Raw genomic sequence first — 19622 nt, forward strand, 5'->3', positions numbered from 1 at the left:
TTAGGTGGCACTTTCCTTAGTAATGTGACCAAGTGCACTTGATAGAGTGGTCCTGTTAGCAGCAGTGAATCCATATGGTCTGAGGCAACTCAATTCTTGCCCCCTTAGAAGAAAGAATTTGACTAAGGGGCATAAGGCAGAGGGAGAGACTGAGGCAAGTTTTATAGCAGGAGCCAAAGTTTATTAAAAAGTTTTAAGGCAGGGGCCAGGTGCGGTGGCTCACACCTGGAATCCCAGTACTTTGGAAGGCCAAGGCAGGAGGATTGCTTTAGCTCAGGAGTTCGAAACCAGCTAGGACAACATAGCAAGACACTGTCTCTATTTTTTTTTTTTTTTTTTTTTAAGTTTTAGAGCAGGAATGGAAGGAAGTAACATACACTTGGAAGAGGGCCAAGTGGGCAACTGGAACGATTCAAGAGCACATTTTGACCTTTGACTGAGGTTTTACATGTTGGCATGCTTCCAGGGAACTGCATCTCTCCTCTTCTGCTTCTTCCTTTGGGGTGAGCAGTCTGCATGCGCAGTGGCCTAAGCTCTTGGGAGGGGCCGCATGCACGGCGTGTTTACCAGAGCTGTGGGCATGCTCACTTGAGTCGTTTGGTCACCAACCAGTTAAACGCTATATTGCTTCTTAATGCACATATTCGAGCCCACTTGCCAACTCCTGAGATCTTATTAGGAAGTTGCCGATCACCAGTTTCAGGTTTTTCTACCTATTGGGAGACTGCCTTTTCTTGGTACTGCCTGCAATCAATTATTATTTTAGAGAGAGACAGTGTAACAAGCACCTGACCCTCACCTGCTGGTCACCTGACATTCCTGGTGGGGGCTCTCCCGCCCTGCTCCTGTCTGCCTAACTACCTGCTCTAACAGGCCAGTGGGAGAAGGTTGGTCCTAAGCCCCCTAGCTAGGGTAAATAACACGGTCTCTTTTTTTTTTTTTGAGATGGAGTCTCACTCTGTCACCAGGATGGAGTGCAGTGGTGTGATCTCTGCTTACTGCAACCTCTGCCTCCCAGGTTCAAGAGATTCTCCTGCCATAGCCTCCTGAGTAGCTGGGACTACAGGCACACGCCACCATGCCCGGCTTAATTTTTGTACTTTTAGTAGAGATGGGGTTTCACAATGTTGGCCAGGATGGCCTCGATCTCCTGACCTTGTGATCCACTCGCCTCGGCCTTGCAAAGTGCTGGGATTACAGGTGTGAGACACCACGCCCGGCCAACATGGTCTCTTTTGGTCTCTGTGTCCTCTTCTGTAAAATGGTGACAGTTCCTGCCCTGCTCACCTTGAATAAGAACTTTGATGATAAATACATTACTGAAGGTAAAAATGCATTATAAACTCTAAAAATACTACATACATGAGAGCTGATTTTGATTGCTTAAGGTGCAAATAAGCCCAGGCTGACTGAAGATGATGAGGTGACCCTGATGGCTGAACCTTTACGAATCCTTTCCTTATTAGCAAGTTGACTTAGTGGGAGCTTTGTTTCCTCAGATTCTGTGGATAGAAAGACCCCTTATTTTCCTGCTGCCAGGGACATCTGTCTAAAACATAAATCTGACCATGTCACTCCCACTCCTTCTCCTTGTCAGATCTCAGACCAAGTGTCGGCTCCATAGAGAGGCTTTCTGCCGTCCTCCATCTGCAGCTGTAGACCTTTCTTATACCCGAGAGCCACAGCAGTCTCCCTCCTGACAGGCACCATGACATCAGATGGCTTGCTTTCTTTCTTTTTCATCTCTCCCCTCTCAAGAGAATGCAATCTCTCTGAAAGAGGGTAAGGAAATGTTTATGTTATTAACCACTCTTTCTAGGAAGGGCTAGATCAATGCCGTGCAGGTACCTGATGCTGAGAGAAAGAGAGAGAGAGAAAGATTGCAAGGGGAACCAGGAAACTATCAATGCTGAAGAGAGAGTTATCCTGATTTCCAGGCCCTGATTCGAGGTTCTCATGAGGCCTGGCTGCTTATGGGTTCAATAAAAGCAACAGGATCATGGTTTTTTTCCAATACATTCTCACTTTTGCTTAAAGCAAATTAAAATGGTGTGCTGTTGCCTTAACCAAATACACCCTAAGCCACATCTGCCACTAGAGAAGAGGCCTGTGGCCAGCAGGGACTGTTTTCCGCTCACTCACTGTGAATCCCCAGGGCCTGGCACAGTGATGGGCAAGGAAACACCTGTGAATGGATAGAGTTTGTCTCTGCACTGCACAAAAGCCCAGTTCTCGTTTTCCATTTACAGTGTTTCAAAGTTTTCCAACATAATTCGACAGGTCAGAGGTTACAAACTGACTACGCAGCTGTTGAATTAGCCCATAGGCTTTTTTTTTTTTTTTTTTTTTTTTTAAGACTGGGTTTTGCTCTTGTTGCCTAGGCTGGAGTGCAATGGAGTAATCTTGGTTCACTGCAACCTCTGCCTCCTGGGTTCAAGTGATTCTCCTGCCTCAGCCTCCTGAGTAGCTGGGATTACAGGTGCACACGACCACGCCCAGCTAATTTTTAGTAGAGACAGGGTTTCACCATGTTGGGCCAGGCTGGTCTCGAACTCCTGACCTCAGGTAATCCACCCGCCTTGGCCTCCCAAAGTGTTGGGATTACAGGCGTGAGCCATTGCACCCAGCCTTGTTTTGTTTTTTAAAACATTGTTTTTACCTGGACAGTTTTTGAAGAAAGAAAAGAAGGAAGCAAAGAAGAAGAAAAGGAGGGAGGAAGAAAGGAAGGAAACCAACATTTTAAAATGGAATAAGTTCACATGAATATCAACATTATCAGCCCCTCTTTAAAAACTCGAATATTTTACAGCACTAAACTCTAAAAGGCCTTTCTACTTTTACATCTTCTTTTTGATGGTTCAGAAGAAAGCAATCTGTTCTTGCATTTAAGGTAACAAAACCTGAGACCCCAGATTCCTAAAGGGAAATGAGTACAACCAGAAAGCTTACAAATGTGTTTCCCCTTTCTCTCTCTCTTATCATCTGTCCCAACAAGAAAACCCTGCCCCTTCCAGGGACAGATGCTGTAGGATTATAGAACAGTGGCTCAGCTGCGGACTCTGCCAGCATCCCTGCAAGAAATGCCTCAAAGTCCCCACAGTTGCAGCCACAGCTTCTGCTGACTGGAGTCACCCGTGAAGCTGATCTGCATATGGCTTCTGGCCTTGTTTGTTGAGAAACCTCCTAAGACAAATGCAGGTGTCAGAGCGGCTCATTAAAGTTTTTGCCCTGCTCTGCAGCACAGCCCTCACTTCCTGAAACTCTCGTACCTCTCAGAGACTTAGGGATTTTTTCTTTCTGAAAGGCTCAATCCTGGTACCCCAGGGACAGCAGACAAGCCCCTCAGAGCCCCCAAAACAGTATCCACCCATTGTTAGAACACATTTTCTTTCTTTTTTTTTGATGTGGTTTTCACTGGGAAAAGATGAGGTGTGGTGGCAAAGAGATCAACAAACAAAAAGTTAAACACTTAAGTATACAATGGTTTTCTGAAAAATAAGGAGAGAAAGCATGCAAAAATGTTACTTTCAACAACTGGAAAAAAGCTCTGAAAGTCCATGAGTCGGGCAATAGCCAAATCCATGTTCCATCTTAAGTAGGTTTCCCTCCCTCCCTCCCTCCCTTCCTTCCTTCCTCCTCCCTCCCTTCCTTCCCTTTCTTTTCTTTCTCTCTTCTTTCCTTCCTTCTTTGTAAAATCTTGCCAGGTGCAGTGGTTCATGCCTCTCCCAGCATTTTGGAAGGCTGAGGCGGGAGGATTGCTTGAGTCTAGGAGTTCAAGGCCAGCCTGGGCAATATAGTGAGACCTCATTTCTACCAAAAAAAAATAAAAATAAAAATTAGCCTGGTGTGGTGACACATGAGTCACCACATGACACATGAGTCACCTCAGCTGAATAGAAGGCTGAGGTGGGAAGATCACTTGACCCCAGGAGGTTGAGGCTGCAGTGAGCTAGGATTGTGCCACTGCACTCCAGCCTGGGCAACAGAGTAAGAGACCCTGTCTTAAAAAAATACATCATAAATAAAATCTGTCCCAAAACTATCCTGACTTTCATCCTTCCCAGACTGGGCGTCATCTTCAGAGCCTCCATCCCCAGATTTCTCGGCCCAGAGCTTGCAGATGTTTTCTTTGCTGGAGGCTCAAAGTGCATTTTTTGATACACGGCTGTCTCAGGCCAGGTTCCCCCAGGAGCAGACACTGAGACAGGGGACTGAGAGCAACAATTGGCTGGGAGGTGGCCGAGCACCTCATTGCAGAAGAGTGTGGGAGTGAGACAGGGACAGAAGGCAGCCAGCGGAGGGCAGGCTGTCACACAGGTCACCACTGTGGCCCCTAGAGTCCAAGCCCTGGAGAATCCTGGGAGCCTGTGGAGCAGTGGGAGCTGGGGTCTGTGTTTTCCAGCCCTGTCCACCAGCGGCTGAGGGCTGACGCCATGCCTTTTCCCTCCCAGCACTTCTGGCTGGTCCCAAGCATGTAAGCCTGCAGCAGAGTGAGGTCAAAAGGCTTGCCTAGAACCCCGATCACGGCGCCGCAGCACCTGCTCCAACCTGTCCAGCCCCGGGCCCACCTCAGTTAACAGAGCAGTCCCTCTTCCAGCCAGGAGGCCCTTGTGGCGAGGAGAATGTGGAGGTGGAGCACCTGGAGGCAATGTGCTTGCCCGGGACAATCATTTCCTTACTCTCATCGCAACAAAGCCATTCCTTCACTGTACTTTAGAGACCTCTGTCTCCTCATGCCCCAAAGATGTTCAGCCGGGGTTCTCCTCAAGGAGACGGAAAGCAGTGGACCTTAGATTCTGCGCCAGCTGCTCTCTTCTCCGCCAGGGTTTACTTGGGCACTGGCATGTTGAAATGCTGCGGTTTCCAAGCCAAAGGGCTTTTCTCTCCTGGCAGGCCTTTCCAGCTTCCTCGGCTGCGCGGTTCTTCCTTTGTAGCAGGAAGGCTGAGACTTATGGTGGGGTTAATTCTGATCATGTATCACTGGAACATTCTTTCATTCATGTGCTAGTGTTCACAGCTCACTGTTGCTTCAAAGAAGCTCAGTGCATGAGTATTTGATATTTTCTTTATCAAGATGCTCAGTTCTCTGAGTCGCTAGAGCGTCTCCCTTTACATCCAAATTCCAGCCCCACCACAGTTCTCTCCCTCATCACAGCCACTGCCCTCTCATCTGTCAGTCACTCAGCTCTCATCAGAGTAAAAGAACAGCCCTGGAGCTGCCACAAAAAGGGCTCTTCACTGGAGCCCAGCCAGCAGATCCCGACTCCAAGTCCCTGGCATTAGACTCAGCTCAGTGGCCACGCTAAGCCCCAGCTTGTGCCGGTGACAAATGAGCGCTGGGCACAGCAGGCCAGGAGGGCTCCACTCCTGCTTGAAAGAAACTCCAATGAGGTGGGAAAGATGGAAAAGCAAAAGAATGTCGTGCAATGTGTGTGTGGATAACAGCCCTCTCTGGGAGGAATCAACAGGGGTGGGTTACCAATTAGATGTGGAGGGCGAGGGAGACCTCAAACCCCTGGCTTGGATGAAGGGAGTGTGGGGAAGCAACAACAAAAACAGGGACTGGAGGGCAGGCAACCTGTGGGGGCTGGATGGTGTGGGAGGGGCAGGGGAAGGCTGCTCAACAGACCCGTGCCATCTTTCATTCCACTGATGCCCTCCATGTGCTCAACAGTGTGCTAGAAACACAACAGGGAGCCTCACAAAGTATTTGTCTTTATGGAGCTGACATGCTGCTGTAAGAAGTCACAAAATAAGATGCTAATAAGTCAACAAGATATTTTCACAGAGTCCCTTGGTTTGGTTGTCTTTGTGGCAATAAGACAGAGAGAGAGAAAGAAAGAAAGAAGCGTTGGAAAAGCTGTAGACACAGCTGCAGATAGCAGGAGTTCACAGCCCTGGCCTTGTATTAGAATCACCTGGGAAGGTTTTAAAACATATACTCATATCGGCTGGGCCTGGTGGCTCACACCTGTAATCCCAGCATTTTGGGAGGCCAAGGCGGGCGGATCACTTGATGTCAGGAGTTTGAGACCAGCCTGGCCCAACATGGTGAAACCCCGTCCCTACTAAAAATACAAAATTAACTGGGCGTGGTGGTGCATGCCTGTAATCCCAGCTACTTGGGAGGCCGAGGCAGGAGAATCACTCGAACCTGGGAGGTGGAGGTTGCAGTGAGCCGAGACTGAGCCATTGCACTCCAGCCTGGGCAACAAGAGCAAAACTCCGTCTCAAAAAAAAAAAAATACTTATATCTAATATCTAATGATTTATTATATACAACACAAAGAATACAGTGATAAAGAAAAAACTTGATAAATTAGATTGTATTAAAAGTCACATCACATAGACATTAATAAAATCAGAATATCTGGGGTGGGGCAGTGGTTTGGTTAAAGGCCCCAGGTGCTTCTAAGGTGCAGCCAAGCTGGCTAACCACTGGGCTAGGCCCCTGCTCAAAAAGATCTGACCTGACTGGCTGGGGAGGGCTTGGGGGCTTTGAATCTCCCCAGGTAGCTCTGATGGGAGGTGTCTGAGGACCTCTGGAGAGAGATGCTGAAGCTGCTGCCTCCACATCCATCCCACCACTCCCTCTTTGAGTAGCATCAGGGCAGTGTGGGTAGCACAAGTCAGCTTGGGGGCTGTGCCTCATTGTGTTAAACGTGGTCCCATTATGTAGACAGTGACCACCCCAGGAGTGAGCCAGTGACATACCAGCAGTGCACTGCCAAAGACTTTGGGGAAAGTTTTTCTCATTCTTAAGAAAGAACAAGAAGCCATGTTCGCTTTCCTATTAAACATTATATTAAGTGAAATAAGCCAGGCACAAAAAGACACAGTTCACATATTCTATATTATTTGTGGGAGCTAAAAATTAATTCAATTGAACTCGTGGAGACAGACGAAGGATGGTTACCAGAGGCTGGGATGGGTAGTGGGAAAGGTAGCGGGTGGGAGATGGGGATGGTTAATGGGTACAAAATATAGTTAGATACCACGAATGAGGTCTAGTGTTTGATAGCATGACAGGGTGACTATAGTCAGCAATAATTTCTTGTACATTTCAGAATAACTAAGAGAGCACAACGGGAATGTCCGTAACACAAAGAAATCATGAATGCTTGAGGGGATGGATGGCTGCCCCATTTCCCTGCGATCCATGCACACTGCACATCTGTGTCAGAGTATCTCATGTACCCCACAAATATATGCACCTCCTAGGTACCCACAAATATCAAAAATAGATGTGACTGAAGGAGCTTGTAGCACAGGTGACACTGATGGGAAAAATAAGTCTTGGGAAGAAGCCAACACTATGGCTGCAGAAAACAGAGAACACAGGGGCCCCTGATGCTGTAATCAAGCTGCCTGGTCCTGAAACTCTCACTGCCTCTGGGCTGCCACACATGTGAGCTACTAGATTTGCATCCTATTTAAGCCAGTTTGAGTTGATTTTTCTATTACTGCCCTCAAGTGACACAGGCAGTCATGGAAGGTGCCTATGAGAAAGTTCAACACCAGAACCAAGTAGGACCAATGGATGGAAATGATCCAGCCCTGTGAAAGCCTCATAGAAGGGATTTGAGCACGAGGAATGGAACCCATCCAGAAATAAGAAGACGCTTGGTGCATTGAAGAAATAGGAAAAAATGTCATCATTAACAATTCCAAGAGCTGGCCTGGCCAGTCACAGAATGCCACTCTGAACAGGGAAAAATTAGACACAATGAAGGGCATAAAGGTTGCTCAAGTGAGTCACCCAGCATTATTGAGGAGCACTCCACATGGCACAAAAGAGGGCAGAAGTCCAGAGAGTATTCCTCCTTGGGATGCAAACGGTGTCACTGGAAGAAGACGGGAGTGCTGCCTGTAACAAGGGCAGGCCACAGCTGTGATGACATTCAACCCCTCAGGTTGGTCCTGGGCAGCACACTCTGATGTTTAAATCAGGAACAGGCAGGCAGAGGGGCGTGTGTGTTTCAGAGAAAGCTGGTGATTTGCTAAACCAAAAACGACAAGGAGAAAAAAATCAGAATTCTTACAGCACATAAAGAACATTAAACATGGAGAGACTTTATTCTTCTAGAGCATTCATTTAAAGCTCATGCCTGCAGTCCTGAGTGTTTCCCTTCATCAAAAAAGGATCAAGAAGAGAGAAAAATATGGTCTTCAAACTAAAAAAAAAAAAAAAAAATTAACAGAGTCGTTTCTGAAATTAGCCTGGAATGTTTCATTGCTTCACAGGGAGAGAGCAGCCTCCAAGAAGCTTAGCAGCATCCGCCTCTTGTCTGAGCTTCTATGTCAGTTTCTCCCAGGGCAGATTTTATTAAATAAACAGCAAAGAGTCCGGGCTCCTGAGCGGCTCAGAAACTCTTGCATCTTTGAGGAGCTTGCACATGCTCACGCCACTCTGGAAAACCAGGTAGAGAGGCACTTTTCAGGGAGTAACCAGGGTGCTGAAGCAAGAAGGGCAATAATTTGGTTTTCTTTAAAATATATATATATATATATATATTTGAGACATAGTTTCACCAGGCTGGAGTACAATGGCGTGATCTCGACTCACTGCAACTTCCATCTCCGAGGTTCAAGCGATTCTCCTGCCTCAGCCTCCTGAGTAACTGGGATTATAGGCATGTGCCACTACACCTGGCTAATTTTTGTATTTTTAGTAGAGATGGGGTTTCACCATGTTGGTCAGGCTGGTCTTGAACTCCTGATCTCCAGTGATCCGCCTGCCTCAGCCTTCCAAAGTGCTGGGATTACAGGTGTGAACCACCACGCCCGGCCAAAAAATTGAGGTAAAATCTTCCTATATAATTTACCATCTTTAAGTGTACAGTTTAGTGCTCATAAATATTTATAAGGAGGGTAATGATTTGAAGAGAAATTCAGGACTCCCAGGTCCTCTGTGTCCCTGCTGACTGAGACAGGATCTGAAGCAAGGCTTGAATCTCTCTGGGGTCAGTTTTCTTGTTAATAGAGTTGAGATGCACTTGTCCCTCTGCTTCCTCCCAGGGGCACAAAGGAATTACTGGCCTGGAGAGACTTGGAAACACACAAGGAGCGGTGCTGATGGGAGGAGCTGGTTTAGAATAAGGCAGAGACGGAAGAAAGAAGGATCTTTCCCGGGGTAGAGGGAGGGTGGCGGGAGGACAATGGGGAGTGCAGGGTTGGGATTCTTTCCAAATGCTCACGAGAGACTCAAAATAGACTCAGTCCATTCATCTCCTTTATGAAAACCCTACAATATCAATGGGATGATTTCTATGAGTAAAAATTAGGAAAACTAAGAGATTCAGTATTGGCCAAGGCTTATCAGCAGTCTTAATTGCTTTAATTTTAGTCAATAAACATCATCTTCTTGTATAAGGCAATGCTTTTGTCCTGGTGACTGGCAGGTCTGGTACACTAAATGCCTTAGCAAAGCAAGGTGGGCCCCTTGGTCATTACCATCGCAAACATCTGCATGTTCCCTCCAATGCTCCCTTGCAACCCTGCTAAAAATAAAATTGTCTTTTAATAACCTCCACAGCCCGCCACTGTCTCCTCTCTGGAATGTTCACTGAGGACCCCAGTAAGAAATGGAAATTGCCTCGAATGCTCTCTCCTCTGCCTTGACAGTGCTGCTGCCGGCCGCGCGCTCTGTTGGGGGAAGGGCAGTGTTGATCAGAAAGCGAGCTCCTTGACTGACGTTATCTCCTCCTGGGCAGAAAGCAATTTCAGCAAGAACTTTGTAATTTGGAATTCAAGGATATAAGATGCATTCAGGGAACCATTTTCCCCCTACAAATTACAGTTTGTCATTTAAGAGGTTTAATATCACAAAAAGGGCCTGCTTCTGCCTTTTTAAAAAAATTTTTTAAAATGCCACATTGATGCTCTTAGAACAGAGGCTTAGGAATGAGAAGAATGGCCTGTACTTCAAACAAACCCATTGTTCCTTACTAGAGGCAGAAGAATAATGTCAGACAAAAATAGTTATTTATTCAGCAAGCTCTTGAAGTGCTCAGGCAGAGTGGTGGACCTCAGTGCCTGGCATATAGCAGGTGTTCAATAACCACGTGAAGGAAGAAGGGGAGGGAAGGAGGCAGGGAGAAGAAATACGCAGACACTGTGTGGTAGGAATTCCAAGACATAGTACATTATTTTATCCAAACACAAACACAGTATTTCATCAAGATTTTCCCATGATGCACTGGGGCAAGACAATCATGTGGGAGGAGGGGGCCCAGGCAGCAAATGTCTAGAATGAGAAGAACTGGGCCACAGGCCAGGCTCTCAAGTCAGAGTCATGCTGAAACCTGCTCCCTTTCTTTCTTTTTTCTGTTATTTTTTTTATGATACTTTAAGTTCTAGGGTACATGTGCACAATGTGCAGGTTTGTTACATATGTATACATGTGCCATGTTGGTGTGCTGCACCCATTAATTCGTCATTTACATTAGGTATATCTTCTAATGCTATCCCTCCCCCCTCCCCCAATCCCATGACAGGCCCCAGTGTGTGATGTTCCCCAGCCAGTGTCCAAGTGTTCTCATTGTTCAATTTCCACCTATGAGTGAGAACATGTGGTGTTTGGTTTTCTGTCCTTGTGATAGTTTGCTGAGAATGATGGTTACCAGCTTCATCCATGTCCCTACAAAGGACATGAACTCATCATTTTTTATGGCTGCACAGTATTCCATGGTGTGTATATGCCACATTTTCTTAATCCAGTCTATCATCGATGGACATTTGGGTTGGTTCCGAGTCTTTGCTATTGTGAATAGTGCCGCAATAAACATATGTGTGCATGCGTCTTTATAGCAGCATGATTTATAATCCTTTGGGTATATACCCAGTACAAAAATTAATTCAAGATGGATTAAAGACTTAAATGTTAGAACTAAAACCATAAAACCCTAGAAGAAAACCTAGGCAATACCATTCAGGACATAGGCATGGGCAAGGACTTCATGTCTAAAACACCAAAAGCAACGGCAACAAAAGCCAAAATTGACAAATGGGATCTAATTAAACTAAAGAGCTTCTGCACAGCAAAAGAAATGACCATCAGAGTGAACAGGCAACCTACAGAATGGGAGAAAATTTTTGCAACCTACTCATCTGACAAAGGGCTAATATCCAGAATCTACAATGAACTCATACAAATTTACAAGAAAAAAACAAATAACCCCATCAAAAAGTGGGCAAAGGATATGAACAGACACTTCTCAAAAGAAGACATTTATGTAGCCAACAGACACATGAAAAAATGCTCATCATCACTGGACATAAGAGAAATGCAAATCAAAACCACAATGAGATACCATCTCACACCAGTTAGAATGGTGATCATTAAAAAGTCAGGAAACAACAGGTGCTAGGGAGGATGTGGAGAAATAGGAACACTTTTACACTGTTGGTGGGACTGTAAACTAGTTCAACCATTGTGGAAGACAGTGTCGTGATTCCTCAAGGATCTAGAATTAGAAATACCATTTGCCCCAGCAATCCCATTACTGAGTATATTCCCTTTCTTATCAGTTGTATGACAATAGGCAAACTGCTTTATCTCTCTGAACCTTGTTTTCTTCATTTAGAAAACAGAGCTTATGCCTATTTTGGAAGACATTGTTAATTCACTCAAGACCCAGCCAAATGCAGTGGCTCACGCCTGTAATCCCAGCACTGTGGGAGGCTGAGGTGGGAGGATTGCTTGGGGCCAAGAGTCTGAGACTCATCTGGGCAAAAAAGTGAGACCCCATCGCTACAAAAAATTAGCCAGTTGTAGTGGAGTGCACCTGTGGTTCCAGCTTCTCAGGAGGCTGAGGCAGAAATATTGCTGGAGCCTGGGAGGTTAAGGCTGCAGTGAGCTGTGATAGCACCACTGCTCCCCAGCCTGGGAGACAGAGTGAGACCATCTCAAAAAAAAAAAAGAGAAAAACCATTCCTAGCCCTCTTTCTTTCTTGTCTTTCTCAGCTTTAAAGAGCAGAACACTCAGTGCCCCATTTCCAAGTGTGATGCTGAGGGCAGTCGGCAATGGGGCTTATGAGAAAGCCATCGTGTTCTTGGTAAAGGGAAGATGTTGGTTTGGTCTCCTGAAAAGCAAGGCTTCTGAGAACAGAGGCCACATTTTCTCCCATGGGACCCCAACTTGCCAAACCCAGGGCTGAAAGTGTGGCTGGTGCTCATGGAAAACTCAACTTGAAATCAGGAATGGCCGGACCTGCCTTGAGCTGTATATGTTTCAGTCACCTTTGAATACAAAGGCCAAAAAAATTCTCTGTGGTTGGCTTTGGAGAGGTTGTCAGGAAGAGCTGTAAGAAAGTGATGATTCACAGCAAAGAAAACGATGGATGAAATAAAAAGGCAGCCTGCAGATAGGGAAAAACACATCTGCAAAATATCAGATAGGAGGTTCATATGCAAGATTTGTTAAAAACTCCTACAACTCTGCCAGTGCAGTGGCTCACACCTATAATCCCAGCCTTTGGGAGGCCGAGGTGGGTGAATCACGAGGTCAGGAGTTTGAGACTAGCCTGGCCAACATGGTGAAACCCTGTCTCTACTAAAAATACAAAAAATTAGCTGGGCGTAGTCGCAGATGCCTGTAATCCCAGCTACTCGGGAGGCTGAGGCAGAATTGCTTGAACCCAGGAGGCGGAGGTTGCAGTGAGCTGAGATGGCGCCACTGTACTCTAGCCTAGGCAACAGAGTGAGACTCCGTCTCAAAAACAAAAACAAACAAAAAAACCCACAAAAAACCTCATACAACTCAATAGCAAGAAAACATATAACCCAATTAACAAATGTGCAAAGGACTTGAATAGGCATTTCTCCAAAGATGAAATGAAAATGACCAACATCATTAGGAAAAAGCAAATCAAAACCACTATGAGAAAACACCTTCCACCTGTCAGGGTGGCTACAATAAAAAAACCAGTGATAACAAGTGGTGGTGAGGGTGTGGAGAAAGGGAACCCTTGTACACTGTTGATAGGAGTGTCGATTAGCAAAGCAATTATGGAAAACAGTATGAAGGCTCCAAACAAAATTAAAAATAGCACTACCATCTGACCCAGCAGTCCCACTTCTGGGTACATACTCAAAGGAGATGAAATCACCATCTCGTCAACGCATCTGCACTCCCGTGCTCACCGCAGCACTTCACAGCAGCCAAGGTACGGTCACGCCCTAGGGGTCTATCAATGGACAAATAAATAAAGAAACCATGGTGTGTGTACAAAACAAAATGTTTCTCAGCCTTAAAAAAGACGGAAATCCTGCCACTTGCCATAACACGGATAGGCTTGGAGGACATTATGATAAGTGAAATAAGTCAGACACAGAAAGATAAATAATGCATAACCTCACTTATATGTGAAATCTTAAAAAAAAGGTTATATATATATACGTATATATACACACATATATACACATATACATATATACACACATATATATACATATATATACATGTATATATATGTGTGTGTGTATATATATATATATATATAGTTTAATTAGTTTAATTAGATCCCATTTGTCAATTTTGGCTTTTGTTGCCATTGCTTTTGGTGTATATATATGTATATATATAGGTGTGTATATATGTATATACATAGGTGTATATATATGTATATATATAGGTGTATATATATGTATATATATAGGTGTATATATATGTGTATATATATGTGTGTATATATATATATACATATATATATATACACATACACACAGAGAGAGAGAGAGAGAGAGAATAAAACAGTGGTTAGCAGGGTCAGGATAGGGGAGCAGGAGGAAACAGAGACATAGCTCAAAGGCTCCCACATAGCAAATATGCAGGATGAACAAGTCTAAAGATGGAATGCACAGCAGGAGGGCTGTGGCTGATAACAGTGGATCCTCTTCTTTGCTAAATGAGAAGATTATAACTGCTTTTGCCACAGGGGAAGGTGGATGCCTTAAAAAAATAAAATGATTATTGACAAAGTGATAAATAATAAGAGTGAAGGAAATTTGATGATTATGTTTGCAAAGGGGAAATAAAACAATTTGTCCAGCACTACACCATAGCATAACAATGTGTTTAAAATATAAAACTGGGTCAGATGTATTTATTTTTTATTGTTGCGATTGTTTTTAATTTTAAATTCAGCCACTCTCTCAAGGGCCTGCTCATGATGAAAAAGACATTCCAGTTTTTACAGCTGCCATAAGACCTCATAAGAGCAGTGGGGTAATTTCAAGTGACTTCTCTTGAACTACAGCTGGGGCCCTTGGCTCTGTGTTTAGTGAAGTCTTGCAGAAGCCTTGATGATAAAAACCACATCTGTGGACAATTCCTTCTCTGGGTCCCCTGCTAGAACAGAGCTTACCCCTCCAGCCCCTGCTGGCGGTCCACTCTCCAAGCTGCCATTCCTTTACCCAGGACACTCACAGATACATCTCCAACTCACACCTTGGGTGAGATATGTCTTGGGCTAAACTGCGAGCTATTATTCAGAACCCCAGGACTGAGAGCCCTTCACAGTACAAATGTGAGGTTGTTTTTTTCCTCCTTCCTTTTTTTTTTTTTTTTTTTTGAGACAGGGTTTCACTCTGTCACCTAGGCTGAGTGCAGTGGCATGCTCATAGCTCACTGCAGCCTCAGCCTTCTGGGCTGAAGTGATCTTCCCACCTTCGCCTCCTAAACAGCTAGGACTACAGGCATGCACCATCATGCCCAGCAAATTTTTAAATTATTATTATTATTTGTAGAGACAGAGTCTTGCTATGTTGTCCAGGCTGGTCTCAAACTCCTGGCCTCAAGTGATCCTCCTGCCTCAGCCTCCCAAAGTGCTGGGATTACAGGTGTGAGCCACCACACCTGGCCTGATTTTTTTCTTTTAGTTAGCATCAAGTGTTCATTCTGGTCCCCAAAGTTCAGCAAATGTATAAATACTAAGCAGCAGTGCGCCCATACCCCTCTTCCTGGTCAGCCTTTACAACACTGAACACGTGTGTTATGCTCCCAAAAACTCCTCCCTAAGAATGGGAATATGCAAGGGAAACACAACACTAAACCTCTTTTGTTAGCATTCCTGATAAATTTGCACTTATTACTCCAGTGAAAATTGTCTGTATGCAGAGAAAGTGCTTTAAACACAGCAGATTTGTCAGCCTCTGGTCCCCTCTGGCTCCTACAAACTTTCCAATCCTTTTACTTTGAAGCTGGGTCACTGCAGTGAGGTGCGTGTTGTTGTTCTGTAGAATCTAGTTGCATTTCATCACAGAGCTTTCATAAGAATCCATTTATCAAATTATTCCTTCGAAAACTGGAGTGGCACAGATCAAACCAACTGAGGAGCTGCGTGACATTTTAAGTCCCGATGTCAGTGCTGCCCAAATACAAGCTAGATTATCAAGTGCTTTTCAAGAACACTTTAATGCCTTGTTCTCATAAACTCTGACAGTCTGACGATTAGGATTAAAATGGGTCATTTGTAGGAATTGCATAAGGGCCTGGAAGTTACAGCCCTTTCAGAAAGCACTTCTGCCAGCCCTCCCACCAGGAGTCAAGAGTGGCCCAGGATGGATGGGCATGTCAGCTAGGCTCTGGAAGCTCACTGTGGCACCCTGTCTGCAGCAGACATCTGTGGGGGCCCCACTTGCACCCCCTTGGTTCCTGGCATCTGCGTTTCTGCTGACCAGAGGGCCAACAGCCTGAATGCACTTCTTTTCCTGCGGGCTTGCTTCTCTCCCTGGAATCCACTCTGCCCATAGATGTGGCAGGCCAGAAATGCCATGGAATTCAGCTCTCCAGGAGTGACCCTTGGCCAACGGCTGACAGAAGCTAACGAGGTGTGCCCCAGCTCTCTCATTCATTTGTGGGTAACCCTGAGTCCTGAGTGTAAGTTCCCCCAGAGTTCCCAGCAAGGCTAACTCCAGTGGCCCCTGCGTGACCGAGTGGTTACTCACCTTCTGCTGCTGTCTTCCCCTCCATGCCTTGCTTCCACACTCCCCTATCTGTGCTTCCTGGGTTCATTTCCCAAATAAACCACTTGCACTCACATCCTGGCCTCGGGGTCGGTTTCCAGGGGAACCCAGACTAAGACACCGCTATCCTTGCTGGGATTTAAGATGGAGTGCACATCTCCCAGGCTAGGGAGGGAACACCCAAAGCCACCGCTTTCCCAGAGGCTCTGACCCAGCTGGGACCATTACCAATGTGCATCACTAGACCCTAGATGTGAAATCAAGAGCCGGAAGAAGCCATCACAGCAGACACAGCAGTGGCCACCCCATGAGTTTCCAGAAGCTCTCATGTGTGCTCCAAGGACTGGAGTTGAACAAATGGGAGGAGGAAGAATGAATTGTTTTCCTGCTGTGTCTCTTTCTACAATCAGCTTTCCGCTGGCTGTGGTCCCTCGTGTCATCTTCTGTAGGCTTACAGAGAAAATCACAAGGCAAGAGAGAGGATCTTGCAATCATAGAGCTGTGAGGCGTGACGAAATTGTCAAGTTCCTGTGAGCCCACGTGTGAGAATAAAGGAAACTTGCATCTTTGTAGGTGACAGAAACACCAGTTCTGTTAGCAGAGGCCTCCTCAGGAAATTCAGTGTCTGTAATTCTCTTATTGTGAGAAGATAAATAGCATTCTTATTTTGTGAATTTGAACCCATCAAAGTTTTGTATTTGAGAATGCTACATTCATGTCCATCCAAGGAGCATCCCCTGACTCTCCACAGTAGGGCTGGCCTGTGCTGAGAGTGGGACACAGGGAAAGAACAAATAGTCCCGGCCTCTTCAGCAGCAAACAGAAGAGAGACATACACCAAGAAACAATGGCATAAAATGACATTCGCCACAGCGAAAAAGCAATGGGCCATGAAATATGGGGCACTGATTCAGTCACTGAAATCAGGGAGGTTCCAGAAGCAAGTGACATCGAAGCTGAGTGTTGAGGGAGAACTGTTAGCAGAAGAAGGGGCATGAGCAGACAGCATTCTAGGCACCATGAAAAAGGCAGAGAAGCAAGAAGAAGAGCTCAAAGTTTAAAGAACATCGTCTTATTCCAAATAATTGAGAAAATGTTGCTGTTCATGCAAGTGCAAATGATGTGGCTATTTTAATGTATGTTCACATTTAACAATGTTTTCTTTTTTGTATTAAGTAAAATACAGGACTCAGTAGACAACCCTGATGCTCCATCCTTAAGCTTCAAGTGAGCCTCCCCAGAGCTGAGAGCTGCAGGGTACAGGAAATGAGGGATGCCACGTGGAGGTGAGGCGGGGAGGAGGAAGTGAAGGGTGGGAGCAGGCAAGGGAGGGCAGAGGTGAGGGGCGTGGTGAGTTGTGGAGTGTGAGAGGTGATGCAGGGAGCAGCCAGAGATGGAAATAGGAGGGTGGGGATGACCTATTTATGTTTTCTTAATGCAATCGTTTTGGGGACCATCACAAAACATACAACTTGTCAAACTGCCCAAGGCCCTCCAGCTCTCTCGCTCTCTCTCTCCTCTCTTCCTGTAACGTGCACATAGACATTCACCACATGGAGCTGTATCCCTGGATGACCAACCAAATGGACTGTCTAGGGCCTGTCATTACATTTCCATGACTGTCTCTAAATCACTTTGTCCTGATTTCAGAACCAAGGCAGTAACCTCCCAACCTAATTTCCTTGAATCTTACCAAGGTGATGGTGAATTAGTGTTGATAGTAAATAAAGTCAGAGCTTTGAGACATTATTGAAGAAAAGACACAGGAAAATAAAAACAATAACATTAATTAGCTCCAAGTCAGTATAATTTCTTATCTAAAATAATAAAGAGGATTTAAAGAAAATAACCACTAAAGCCTCTCTTTGTGCCAAAAAGTCCACAGAGCCTTATCTTCTCAAAAAGGCCCCTCCAAAGGTCATCAACCTTACTCCCATTTTGGAGAGACCTCAGCCTCTGCAATTGCTTCAAGAAAAGTATGACTGCCCCGAAGGACTGAAGCATTCAGATTTCATAAAAAATATCTGTTTGCTTTTTATGGCTGGTTTTACAGAAGATGGAGATGTTAGTAAATATTCCATTTCTTAAAAAATGTCAGTAATTTTAGTGACTTTGTCCCTCAGTAACACATGAAAAGTGAATGGATGATGCAAATCTTGAAAAGATAAACATCAGTATTTACATAAGGAGCGAACGAGTTGAATGGAGCACAGAGGGGATTCTTTCTAAGTAAAAAGAGACTGTCCTGAGCCTCAAAACACTTCCAGTATTTGTGGAGACAAAAGACACAACAAAGAACACAGAATCTCACATGGTGTCTTGTGGGGTGGGCTGGAAAATGGTGAGAGCCCATGGTGTTCTCCAGGAGGAACAAGGCATGTATACATAGAGGACTTTACAGTTTACAGATGACTTTCATTTTTCATGATCGCATTTAACCCCCCACAACAAGCAGACAAGCAGTCTTCTGTTCTACACAAAGCTAAGAGGGGCCCAAGGCTGTGCAGCACTAGGAGCAATTCTGGAACTTGAAACCGAAGTCTTCTAGGTCCAGCCCTGAGCACTTTCTCCAGAAACTCTGCAACAGACCTCCAAGGTAACACCACTCTGCTCTCACCACTCGGCACAGTGACCATCCTTAGAGGAATGGATGAGCACTCAGAAGAATGAATGAGTGAACCCTGCCCCCATGGCCCTCTGGCTCACTCCCTTCTCCTCATTCTCTAGTCCCTAAAACTCCAGGCTTTTCACTATTCAGTGGCTGCGGGAAGACTCTGGGTTTTTCATATTTCATGCATACAGCTCCTCAGAGGGTCGCTTTCTAATAAAAGCACTGAGCGTTGCAGAGAAAAATCTTTCTTTCTAAACAGGAGAAAAGGGCTTTCAAGGTCCGAGGCTGAAATCTGCATTGTGAACATTCAGAAATGAAATGCATGTTTCATTTGCAACTTTTGAAAAGGTCTGTGAGGATGCATTTGGCCTAGGTTTAAACGGAAAATGCCTTCAGACTTTAATATTTACAACATAAAATGAATTAGTTTTTCTTTGATGAAACTTGAATCGTTCAGCTTTCAGAACCCAATTTAGCATTTCCATTTTGTTCTCTTCTTCTACACACAAACATGCACACACACATACATGTGTGCTTACATATACATGCATACACAGTCACATCTGCATGCATCACACATATTCACGTGCACACCTACACACCTGCACATATGTGCAGTCACACTTCATTCTTCTCATGCACAGACTGATTTAGTCAACAGAGAAGAGTAGAAGGAATCAGTATTGGACTGTGCCGCCTGCTGTGTTTTAATATTCAACTATTTAATTCGAACTCTTAATGTACTTCCCCCTTGCTATTCTGCTGATGTTTCACTTTTAGAGACTCCACTCTGCTGAATCATTGTACCACAGAATTCTGAGTTGGGGCAGCTTAAGGCCACCTGAGGCTACTTCCCCCCTAAAGCATGAATCCTCTCCCAACAGTAACCAGACCAAGAAGTTCAGACTCTTTGGGATGCATCCAGGAATAGAGAACTTGAGCCCTGCTGAAGAAGTCTCATTCTTTTTCTCATGTCTCCTGACTGCAAAGGTCTTCAGGTCATAAAATTCAAGTCCTGTTTCTGCTTCTGCCCTGTGGATTACC

The sequence above is a fragment of the Pongo pygmaeus genome, chromosome 20, assembly GCF_028885625.2.
Source record: "Pongo pygmaeus isolate AG05252 chromosome 20, NHGRI_mPonPyg2-v2.0_pri, whole genome shotgun sequence".
Classification (NCBI taxonomy): Eukaryota; Metazoa; Chordata; class Mammalia; order Primates; family Hominidae; genus Pongo; species Pongo pygmaeus.